We start from the raw sequence: 12,334 nt of genomic DNA, 5'->3' as shown, positions 1-12,334 counted from the left end.
GAAAGAAAAAAATAATCCTCCTTAAGCTAAAGTGAGGAACTGAAAGTTAAAATGAGATTGCTTGATTTCATTATCCCTCTCTTAAGCAATAATCTCCACTGTTCTGTTCACTGTTTAGCCTGTTCTCAGTTCACTTAATGGTGAATAGCAATACTTTTAGCCAGACAGATTCAAGACATATCTTTTTTTCCCTACCCAATCCCATACGAAAAAAATACCAGGCTCAAATATTTTAGTTATTTTCAACAATAAAATATATATTTAAACATAGATGATATTTTAAAGTATCCAGAAGAAACTTTTTATAACATAGATGTTGGGGGAGAAGTCTAGATTTGACTACATTTTTCCTCTTGTATTTGGGGATGTATGATTTGACCCAAGATACAGACAAATCCACCTACTAATTCAACTCAACTAATAACTTATAAAGTGCCTACTAGATGTAAGTCACTTTTATAAGTCTTTCTTGTTATTGGTCACTGAAAGGCAATTTATCATGGCATTTTACTACACGAACCTCTAATGAACAATTCTTTCTCTGGTCATTTCTAGACTATATTTTTTAAATTAGCTCTTTTATGGACAAGATGTAGGGGCAACAGAATCAATCCAATCCAATCCAATAAACATTTATGAAGTGCCTACTTTGTGCCAGGCCCTGTGCTAGATACAATTAATAAAAAGGAAGATGGTCCTTGCCCTCAAGAAGCTTATAGTCTAAAGGAAGAGACAGCACACAAAAGGAAGCAAGAAAGACAGTAATGGGACAGGAGGTGTGTCAGGAAGAGTACTTAGAGGGAAGAACTGGACTTCTGTTACTCATTAACTATGGGACCCCAGGCTAGCCATTTCATGCTTTAACTAAGTAATCTAAAATGATGGAAAAAGTTGACAAATACCAAAAGTAATTTCATGTTTTAGACTAGAATTGGATCTCAGCCATCATTTAGTTTAACCTATATCTGAACAAGAACCTCATCTGCAACCTGACAAGTGATAATCCAGTTTTTGCTAGTCTTCCAGTGACAAGGATCTCACCACCTGTTCTCAGTATAGTAATTTTCCATTCTTTTCTTTTTTTAAAACCCTTATCTTCCATATTAGAATCAATACTGTATATTGGTTCTAAGGCAGAAGGTTGGTAAGGGCTAGGCAATTAGTTAAGTGACTTGCCCAGGGTCACACAGCTGGGAAGTATATTTGAATCCAGGACCTCCCATCTCTGGGCTTGGCTCTCAGTCCATTGAGATATCTAGCTGCCCCCTTCCATTCTTTCTTAACAAGGATCTGGCATTTGTCAGAGTGCATCAACATACTTGTTGAGGAGACTGCTTCCTGGAGAGACTGGAACATGCATAATTTCTTTCACTAGTTCTGTTCTGCTAACCACTTAGTTAGAAAGAGCCTTTCTGTGTGTGTGGGGGGGGGGTGCAGCTGGGTAGCTCAGTGGATTGAGAGGGGAGGTCCTGGGTTCAAATCTGGTCTCAGACACTTCCCAGCTGTGTGACCCTGGGCAAGTCACTTGACCCCCATTGCCTAGCCCTTACCACTCTTCTGCCTTGGAACCAATGCACAGTATTGATTCCAAGACAGAAGGTAAGGGTTTAAAAAGAAAGAAAGAGTCTTTTTCCATCTAGCTGTGTAGCCAGAACTGAGGTAGCTCTTAAAAGGCCTGATTCAGCTTCAGCCTTCTCTCTTTGCCTTAACACTTCTGGGTATCTCAATGGCAATGCTGGAAGAAGAGAGAAGAGTGTTTTCTCTGCTCTGAGCTTTGTGTGAAAGGGTCTTGACTCTTGGCTGATGATTTTGTTCTTTTCCACTTTAAACAAAGACTTCATTCTGCTCGTCTCTGGTCTCCTGAGTTTCAAGAGGTTAGGAAAGTGTTCCAGCATCCTGGCATTTTAGAATATGAGTTTTGTAACCAACCATTACAGCATTGGTGGCCAGAGAAGCCTCAGGAGCACTTTGGGGAGGTTCTGGATAGGTCTTAGCCCTAGGTGATCATGCCAGTTTTCCCAGGAGTCGAAGCAAATGTGAACATAAACCCCTCTAGCCCAGTGCGATGTAGGACCTGAGCTAAATTTTTATTCCACAAGGCTATAGAGTGGAGGGGGAAATGCACCTGAGCTTAAAGAGTACATGTGACAAAGATGCATTGCACAGCTCCTGGAAAAGATCATTTCCTTAGTTATTTGGAGCTTTTTGGAGAACCTGGAGTGGATTTTCTTCATCTCATTCAGGCTGGTCTTGGGTCTGTCCTGGTGCAGATATTCTAAAGTGTCACTGCTAGAACATCTATTGGAAAAGAAGATACACGGGGAGATCAAAATCTGTAGAAGTTACCCTGCCCCCTTAGTACATTCAAAGCAAAAAAGGATCCTAAGTATACTTTAGAAATGTAAGTACCCCTTTGGTTTAATCTTATCCAACAGTCAGTCAGTTTCTGAGACAACTTTGAGTTAATCATTAGGAAATGAGATCATATCGCTGGATTAGAGTAAAGGAGGAAAGTAGAAAAAGGAAGCTGGGGTGGAGGGAGGTGGGTGGTCTGGAGTTTGATGTAATTCAGCTTTGGTGCAGTCTTTGCACAATCAGCTCCTTCAAGATAAGATTCTCTCACAGACCCACCCTCAGCCCCAACAGAAATACTGGACCCTGCTTTTGTGACTTAATGGCTCTGACAGTTTAGGGAAAAGCAGAGGCTCCTTCCCAGATCCCATCCATTGAGTTTGTCCCCACTCCCATCCCCCAGCTCTTGCTTCTGAAAATCTAACCATGAATCTAACATTAAGCCCTTAGATCAGTTTGGAAGAACAACCATCACTCACACAAACACAGGGAGCACCCATGGGCAGGAAGGGAACTGAAAGTATGTATGTAGGCATCTTAAGAGCTTGGGTTAGCTTTATTAACCTGTTTTTCCTCTCCCTTTTTTTTTTTTAATGAAAGCTTACTCACTGGAGTAGAGAGGACGGGAAAGTCATATTCAGAAATGAGGGTAATGCAAAAAACAATGAATCAATAGATATTAAATGGAAAAAATAAAGATTAACAGGCCTTCAAGAAGGCAAAGGAAGCCAGGGTGCCATTGACCAAGTACGGGCTTGTCAAATTCATGAGCTTAGTCCTTCTGAGTATATTGAGTTTTCTGAGGATAATATAATGGTCAGGGCCTCCGTGACTGAAGTGGGTTTGGGCCTAAGTATTGTATCACCTTTTTGACTAGTAGGGGAAACTTTTTCCTAAAGGGAGTTTCTTCTGGAATCCCAAAGGAATGACAAGTAGATGATTGCTAGAGCAACATATCTGTCAGGTGCCTGAGATATAAGGCTACCTCATGAATTTGAGTCCCTGTGTTCCTCTAGGTCATCCGTTAAATGGGAATTTGGAGTAGTTGTTACCTAAGACTGCCTAGCTTTAACATAGTACAAATTCATATAGGTGATATATCTTCTTTTCAATAGAAAGAGTGAGAGAAGGAACAGGGAAAGGAGAGAGGCAGAGAGACAGAGAGAAAAGCAGGAAAGAGAAAGAAAGAAAGAAAGAAAGAAAGAAAGAAAGAAAGAAAGAAAGAAAGAAAGAAAGAAAGAAAGAAAGAAAGAAAGAAAGAAAGAAAGAAAGAAAGAAAGAAAGAAAGAAAGAAAGAAAGAAAGAAAGAAAGAGAGAGAGAGAGAAAGAGAGAAAGAAAGAAAGAAAGAGAGAGAGAGAAAGAAAGAAAGAGAGAGAGAGAGAAAGAAAGAAAGAAAGAGAGAAAGAAAGAAAGAAAGAAAGAGAGAGAGAGAATGAAAGAAAGAAAGAAAGAAAGAAAGAGAGAGAGAAAGAAAGAAAGAGAGAGAAAGAAAGAAAGAGAGAGAGAAAGAGAGAAAGAAGAGAAGAGAAGAGAGAAAGAGAGAAAGGAAGAAAAGCTGAGAGAAAGGAAGAAAAGCTGAGAGAAAGAAGGAAGAGGGAAAGAGAGAGAGGGAGGAAGAATTTTTTAAGCACTTAATATGTGTTTAAATAAAGGCAAAAGAGTCTCTGCTCTCAAAGAGCTCACAGTTTAATGGGGAGTCAGCATGCAAACAAGGATTCACAAATGAGATTTATATATTTTTCATGTGGGAGGCACTAAGATTAAAAAGGTCTAGCAGAGGTTTGTTGTAGAAAGTGTGACCTGAGTTGGAGGTATAGAACAGTAAAGGTAGAAGGGAGTCAAGTTAGAGTCTCCAAATGGTAGTCTAAAGCATTTGAAACTTCAAAAGAGTTTGAGCAAGGGAGTGAGTGGCATGGTTGGCTCTGTATCTTGGAAAGATTATGTTCCCAGAGTGTATAGGATTGACTAGAAAAGAGATCAATTTAGGAACTCTGTCCACCATGCCCCAGCTAACAAATGGTGAAAGGATATGAATAGGTAGTTTTCAAAGGAAGAAATCCAAACTATTAGTAGCCACATGAAGAAAATGCTCTGTCACTAATAAGTAGAGGAATGAAAATTAAGACAATTCTGAGATATCACTTCATACCCTTAAGATTGGCAAAGTTGATGGAAAGTGACAAATTCTAGAGAAGTTGTAGAGAAAAGGAGAAGGGAAAAGATAGTTATAAAGTATCTGTTTTGTGTCAGACACAGCATTTTTAAAAAAGAAAAGAAAAATAGTATATGTAGCAACTTTTTGTGGTGGCAAAGAATTGGAAACTTACAGGGCATTCATCAGTTGGAGGATAGTTTCAAAGAAACCTGGGATGATTTGTACAAACTGATGAAGAGTAAGATGAGCCGAATGAGAACAATTTACCATAATAACATTATTGTAAGAAAAATACTCTGAAAACAGATATTATACCAGGGGCAAAAGGGGGGAAAGGTCAGGTACCTCAAGATTTGGGTATTGAGGTTACAGAGAACCTCCCCTAAAAAACTCTTTTTCCCTTCAGGGATCCCTTCACCCTTACAAAGATATCTGACTGCATTTAATTATATGAATTTTAATAACAAGTACAAACTGGGAAGGTATCAGGGTAAAGGAAATAGGAATTGCCCTATACTTTGCCCCAGATTGGGTTTGAGTCTTTCTCAACTTTTGAGCTGAGGCCAGGCCTCAAAGGCTTGTGGAGGATTTCTTTTATTCTTGTCTATGCTATATCTGTGCTAGCTTTCTTAAGTTCAAAGTCTTAGCAGTAAACAGCAAGAGGAAGACAAGATTCTGACTTTCAGAGCTGGTTGGGCCTGTCTCTTTGGGTCAGCACCCCAAAGACCAGCCTTACAGTTCAAACCACTCCCCTTAAATCCTTTAGTTCGATGATACAATCATAGGAATCCAGGTAGAGCACACTATTGGGAAAAGTCCAGGAATAGAGGTACTTCTATGCAGAGACAGGGAGAAAGCACTCCTGGTCTGAGGGCCAGGAAAGAGTGTCCCTCGAGAGCAACTGTCACTCTTCAACGCCCCCCCCCCCCCTGCAACTGTCATCACTGTCCATCAATATTCACTCTAACATTCCAACTGCTCCACCTCAATGGCAGAAAGGCCAAATCTTGATTCACTTTTCCTTTCCACATTATAAAGATTTTGAAAAAGTTAGGAACTCTGATCAACACAATAACCAACCACACTTTCAGAGAACTCATGAAAGATGAAAATATGCTGCCCATCTCCTAACAGACTATGGATATATATTTTAAGTTAAATTTTTTTAGATGTGAAGGTATAGGGAAAAAATAGAAACCAAAAATATTTTGTGATAACTCAATAGATTAATAATATGGAAATCTCCCCAATTATTTGGTGTCCCAATAGAAAAAAGTTCCTAACCCTCCATGCAACCTTGGATGAGAGACCTGATAGTTTTGTCTTTTAAACATTTGGCCTCTTCCTCTTGTCTCCTGTCCATGAACAGGGAATGTTTTCTTATTCTGATAATAAATCTTGCTTATTGGCATTCCAAACACTCCCTTTGCTTCCTTGGCTCTACCCTTCTATCTCCTATGACCATGATGGAGAACCTATGGCATGGGTGCCAAAGATGGCACACAGAGTACTCTCTATGGGCATGCACACTGTCCCTCTTCCCCCCACTGCCAGAGTTCCCTTACTAGAAAGGCAGAGGGACTTTGGCAGAGTTTCTCCCTTCCCCCTCTTCACTGTGCCTGATGACATTTTTTCACATGCCCCACCCCTCTGCCCAGCAGCCCAATGGGAGTGCACAGTGGGTAAAGCAGGCAGCTCACAGGTGGCAGAGCTGGAGGGGAGCAGAGTTCTCAGGCCATTCCTGTCCCCCTCTCTACACTTGCTGAGGACATTCCTCACATCACTCACCCCTCTGCCCAGTAGCCTCTGTGTGGGGTAAAGGAGAATGCACATTGGATTGGGGTGGCTTGGCCTGGAAAGAGTCAAGTATGGCTCAGAGACTTCAAACTTGGGAAACTGGAGAGATAATAGTACCCTCCATAGAAATAGGGGAGTTTAGAGGGAAGATATTCTCCACACACATTCACATACACACACACACCATGAGGAAGGGAGGAAGATAATGAATTTTGTCTTAAATAGTTAAGTTTGAAGAACTACTGGGACATCTACCTAGAAATAGTGGGTGATAAGAGACTAGAGGTAAGGATAGAAACTAGGGCTTAAATGCTTGGATTTGGACATCTTCTATGTAAAAGTGATCATTGAACCCAGGGGAGTAAATAAAATCACCAAGTAAGTGAGAAAAGAGAGCCAAGGACAGAATTCTCAAGATCAGGGTACAGGAAATGAATAATGATTCCATCAAGGGAAATTAAGGTAAAGTCAGACAGGTAGGAGAAGAACCAGAAAAGGAGTATCACTGAAGAGGGAGAAGAGATACTCAAAAGGAGGGCAAGCAAATTGTATGAAAAGTTGCAAAGAGGACAAGGGGGATAAGAATTGAGAGATGGTCACAGGAATTAGCAGTTAAGAGATCACTGGTAACCATGGAAAGAACAATTTTTGTGGTGAGGTTAGAACCCAGAAGGTAAAGAGTTTATGAAGTGAATGAATGATGAGAAATTGGAGGTAAAAAAGAGTAGATGAGGCGTAGCAAGGGGACACAATGGATAGAGAGCCAGATCTAGAATGGGGAGGACCTGGGTTTAAATTTGACCTTAGATCCTTCCTAATTGTGTGATGTCAGGGAAGTCATTTAAACATTTCAATGGCCTAACCCCCACCTCTTCTGCCTTAGAATCTGGATCTATTTGCTATTATATAACAAAGCTTAGAGTATCTTAACCTGGAGAGTCCATGGATAGATTTTAGGGGATCCATGAATTAAGATAAAAAAAATATATCTCTAATTTCAGGAACCTTTAGCTAACTTTTAGATTTTCCTTTAATTATGAATGTTGATAACAAACTACAGCAGTATTGCAGTACCGGTGACTATCACTAATTGAAATTACAGATATTTTCATTATCAGCATTGTTGCAGCTATTTTAATTTACTTTGAATTACTATAGTTATTATATTTAGCACTAGATTTACTACTGTCATACTTTTAATGAGTTTTTTGATAACTATGTTTCAATACAGTTGACTTCCTTTGTAATCTTGTATATTGCAGTTACAAACACTATTCCGAGAAAGAGTCCGAGAAAGAACTATGTAGGCTTCACCAACTTCCAGAAGGGCACATGACCAAAAAAAGGTTAAGAAACCCTTTGCTGGATGAAGCAAGCTACAGATTCTTGGCATTCCCAATAGATCAAGACCTGGAAGGGCCCTTAGGGACCACCTTGTCCAACTACTTCATTTCACAAATGACAAAATGGTAGCCTTCACAGATTAAGTAACTTACCCAAGGTCACACAGGCCAGATAGGAATGGAACCCAAGTCTCCTGACTTAAATTCCAGCATACCCTCACACCCATACCCAGGGTTAGCGTTCGGAGAGGTATAAGCAGTGACCAAACAAAGAGGAAAAGGTGGTAAGAGTAAGGATAGCTAGAGCTGTAGGTAATTAAATATCTGCTTGTTTAATTGCCCATCTTCCTTCCTCTACCCAGACCCTCAGACCCTCACCAAGTCAGACCTAGTTAACAGATTTTACAAGCAAGGGCTATATATGCCTAGAGGAGAGCCATAGGAACAGCAAATGTTCAGCTCTCCTACTTATTCCCTTTATTTTATTTTAAAGATCTTAATTTTGATATTTGGGGCACTCTTCCAATTTTGAGTTGTACAGATTTAAAAATGTATCCTCCCTTGGCCTGGGGCTAATTGTGAGAGAAAAGAAGCAGTTTATTATCAGTCTTCCTATCTGGTGGCAACTTGCCAGTGCAAGGTACTTTGGTATACTCTGCCAGTTCCGTCTGCAAGCTCACCTTGATGAGTTAAATAGGACCTAAGGAAAATTTCCCTGCTTTGATCTTAAAGATAGCTTAACTGATGGTATTCGAAGAACTGACTCCTCAGTTTGTCCTAGAGTCCTTAAAAAGTTAAAAGGAGAAGAGATCTTAGAAATCACCTGCTGAATATGGGTCAAAGGGAGCAATTGGGGAAATCCTAATTATTTCCAGAAGCTATAGAAGGAGTGACTTTTGTTTTGGGTGGGGGTTGCATTCCCTGGAAAGTTCCAGCCATTAAGAGTCTCTGTTTCTACAAACCTAAATAGAGGATGGACGCTTGAAACTTGATTCGGAGGTCTAAGGCACAAGTGAGTCAAGGAAGCAAATATGGTTAGAATCGGGTCTCTTTACATTGAAGGGAGCATCAAATTACCCGGAGACCAAAGTCTGAGGAGCACAAACCAAACACATGGCTCAGAACTCAAGAAGAGGGAAATGAGAGCCTAGAGTGACTCATTGTTGTGTCCTTGTGACTGATCAAGGGTAACAAAGCAAAGAGCTTTATTTAGGGCTTTGGCCTGAGTCTCAGGCGGAAACTGCAATCTGAACCTGGGCTGTTTCTTCAGAAAAACAAATAGCTGGTTACAGAGTTTGGGTCTTTACGAAGCTCCATACGCTTGTTGGTCTAGAATCGTTATGCTACTAAACTGGTTTGAATTTCCTCTGTGTTACTCAATCAAGAATTCTAGTCATCTCAAGTACTAATAGCTAACATTTATATAGCTTTAAGTTTGATCCTCACAACGATCCTGTGAGGAAGGCGTTATTTTTATCCCCATTTTATAGATGAAGAAACTGAGTTTGGGAGAAGTCAAGTGACTTGCTCAGGATCAGGTAGCTAGTAAATACATGAGGCAGAATTCAAATTCAGGTCTTCCTGACTCCAAAATTCATTCATGTCAGCCTCTACTAGAGTATAGGCCATTATCCTAGGCATGGGGAAAGATACAGAGATAGAACATAAACTCCTCTGGAGTTTACAGTCTACTGGGAGAAAAGGCAGCAATATAGATGACTATAAAACACAATTTTGTATGATAAAAACAACAAAACGAAGTGTTCTGTGAGGTGAGGAGAGAGAGGAAATGTGTGAAAAGTGGCGTTGCGACTGGGTTTTAAAGAATGTATTAGGAATTCCATAGGTGAAGAGGGAGAAAAAGGGTGTTCTAGATTTAGTAAACTGTGGGAGTCAGAAAAGGGCAGTCTATGTTCTGGGGGCAGAGGAAGTGGTCTGATTCAGTCAGGGCATAGAATATGTTGTAATCCTTGTTCAGTCATTTGAGTCTTGTCTGACACTTCAGGTATCCACTTGTACTTTTCTTGGCAGGGATACTGGAGAGCCTTGCCATTTCCTTCTCCAACTCATTTTACAGATGAAGGAACTGAGGTAAACAGGGTTAAGTGACTTGCCCAGATCACACATCTAGTAAATGTCTGAGACTAGATTTGAACTCAGAAGATGAGTCTTCCTGACTCCAAGGCTGGCACTCCATCCATTGTACCGTAGAGAATTTGTAGAGAGGAATGATAGAAAAGAAGGCTAGAATTGTGGAAGGCCACTAGGCAGAAAAATTTGGGCTTTTGTCCCCATGCAGAAGAAAGCTACTAAAGATCTGAGTTGAGGAAGAATATGGTCAGATCTATGCATGTGGAATGTTTTTGTGGAAGCTGAGTGAAAGACAAATTAGAGGAGAGAGAAGAGAGAAGATATTGGAGTAACACCAACATGGGGGATGGGTTGGGTGGTGATCTCATAGACAGAAATGGTCAAGTTCCAAGGAGGAGTAGGTTTAGTAGGAAAGAGTACCCGGCACATAGAAAGTACTGAAGTGTCCGTTTTGTTTTAAACTCTTATCTTCTGCCTTGGTATTAATTCTAGGACAGAGGAGCTACAAGGGCTAGGTAATCAGGGTTGAGTGTCACATTGCTAGGAAGTATCTGAGGCTAGATTTGAACTGTCACAATTAAAATGGTTGTTTGCCATAAACTGTGGCAGTTAAAATGGTGGGAAGCATAAACTGTAAGAGTTAAAATGGTTGAGGTCATAAAATGTGGTGATTTAAAAGAGTTAAAATGGTTGATGTTGTAAACTGTAGTGAGTAAAATAGTTGGGGTCATAAACTGTAAGAGTTAAAATAGTTGAAGATATAATTTGTGATAGATATAAGATAGGGTGAATAAATTTGACCACGGAAAATATGTTTCACTACAGTGTCTTGGTTTTTAATCAAATATAAGGTGGTCACCAGGGAAATATTCCTAATTATGAATATACCCAAGTCAACTGAGTTTTATAGAAAATTTAATTAATAATACAATGAGGAATTAAAGAAAGAGAGAAAGAGTCAGAAAGGAATAAGTATGAAGGGCCTTAAGCCAACATGGCTTAGACCTGAGTCTTAAGAGAAAGAGAGATCAGTCAGTCAGTCTTTTATCACTCACCACAAGGTCTGTCTAAGCAAGGATTCTAGTGACAGAGTCTCCTCAGAGAGAGTTCCAGCCAGAGTCCTCCTCAAAGAGCCTTCCAGCCAGAGACTGTTTCAAAGGGCCTCTCTCCAGAGCCTCCAGAGGGACAGAGTCCCCTCAGAGGAGCTCCAGCGAAACCTCCTTAGAGATTGTCCTCCAAGAGCTTCCCTTCTCCAGAGAATCTTCAAAAGGATCTCCAAAAGGATTCTCTTTCAAGAGATTCTGCTTTTTCTTATATAGGGGGTTTTCTCCTATGTCACCTCCCCTAAGTCCTTACATCTACCAATCACAGTAGACGTTTTCCAAAGGACAACCCATTCTAAAAACACTGCTGGGTCGACTAATCCCTTTAGTAAGTTTGTACCAGAAAAAACTTCTGAATAAGTTTTCACCTCTTTGCTCCTGGTAAGTTTACAAGTTGCCTGACCTTTAATAGGTACTTAGCACCCCATTGTATTAATTCTAAAAATAGGCATGGCTTAAAGAACTTTTTGCCTCATTATAAGTATGGGTTAAAGTACTTTCATTGTTTATCAAGGAGTTCTCTCCCCCAAAGCAGTCCCAAGTATGGATGGAGCAGAGGTCCTCCCATTTCTGATCCAAGTAGAGTTCTCACCGTCAAAATGGGGAATGTTCCCAGTAGGGAATTGTTCCAATGGAGAATTCCCCAATGTGGAAATTTTTAACATTCACAAGTCTGAGAAATTTCAAGATTTACAGAACATAGGTTCTTCCAATTCCAGGCCTGGCACTCTATTCACTGTGCTATCTAGCTATCTCTGAAATGCCTGTTAATGGTTTTTAGGAAAGATAATGAGCCCCATTTGGGATATTCTGAGTTTGAGATGCCAGGGGTACAACCAGACAGAGATGTGTGGGAGAGAAGCAGGGTCAGAGTTTGGAAAAGAGAGGTCCAAGTTGATCACATATCTGTGATTTACTTACATAGAGATTTTAGGATCATAAAATCAAAACTGGAAGGAACCTTAGAGTTCTCCAGGGTCAAAACTCTCATTTTGTAGATGAAGAACTGAGGCCCAGAGAGGTTAAGTGAATTTTTCAGAGTAGCATAGCCAGTATCATCTGAAGCAGGATTTGAACTCAGGTCTTCTTGAATCCAAGTTGTTAGATTTAAAATGGTTGAGGTCTTAAACTGTAGTGATTAAAATAGTGGAAGATATAAATTGTGATAGATATAAGATAGGGTGAGTAAATTTGACCGCAGAAATATGTTTCACTACAGTGTCTTGGTTTTTAAATCAAATATAAGGTGGTCACCAGGGAAATATTCCCAATTATTCAAATACCCAAGTCAACTGGGTTTTTAGAGATTTTAATTAATACAAATGTGGAATTAAAGAAAAGAGAGAAAGAAAGAAAAAGGAAATAAGTATGAAGGGCCTTAAGCCAACATGGCTTAGACCTGAGTCTTAAGAGAGAGAGATCAGTCAGTCAGTCTTTTAACACTCACCACAAGGTCTGTCTAAGCAAGGATTCTAGTGACACCAGGCCAGCT

Source organism: Monodelphis domestica, chromosome 1, assembly GCF_027887165.1.
Source record: "Monodelphis domestica isolate mMonDom1 chromosome 1, mMonDom1.pri, whole genome shotgun sequence".
Lineage (NCBI taxonomy): Eukaryota > Metazoa > Chordata > Mammalia > Didelphimorphia > Didelphidae > Monodelphis > Monodelphis domestica.
Note: the sequence above shows the minus strand (reverse complement) of the source record.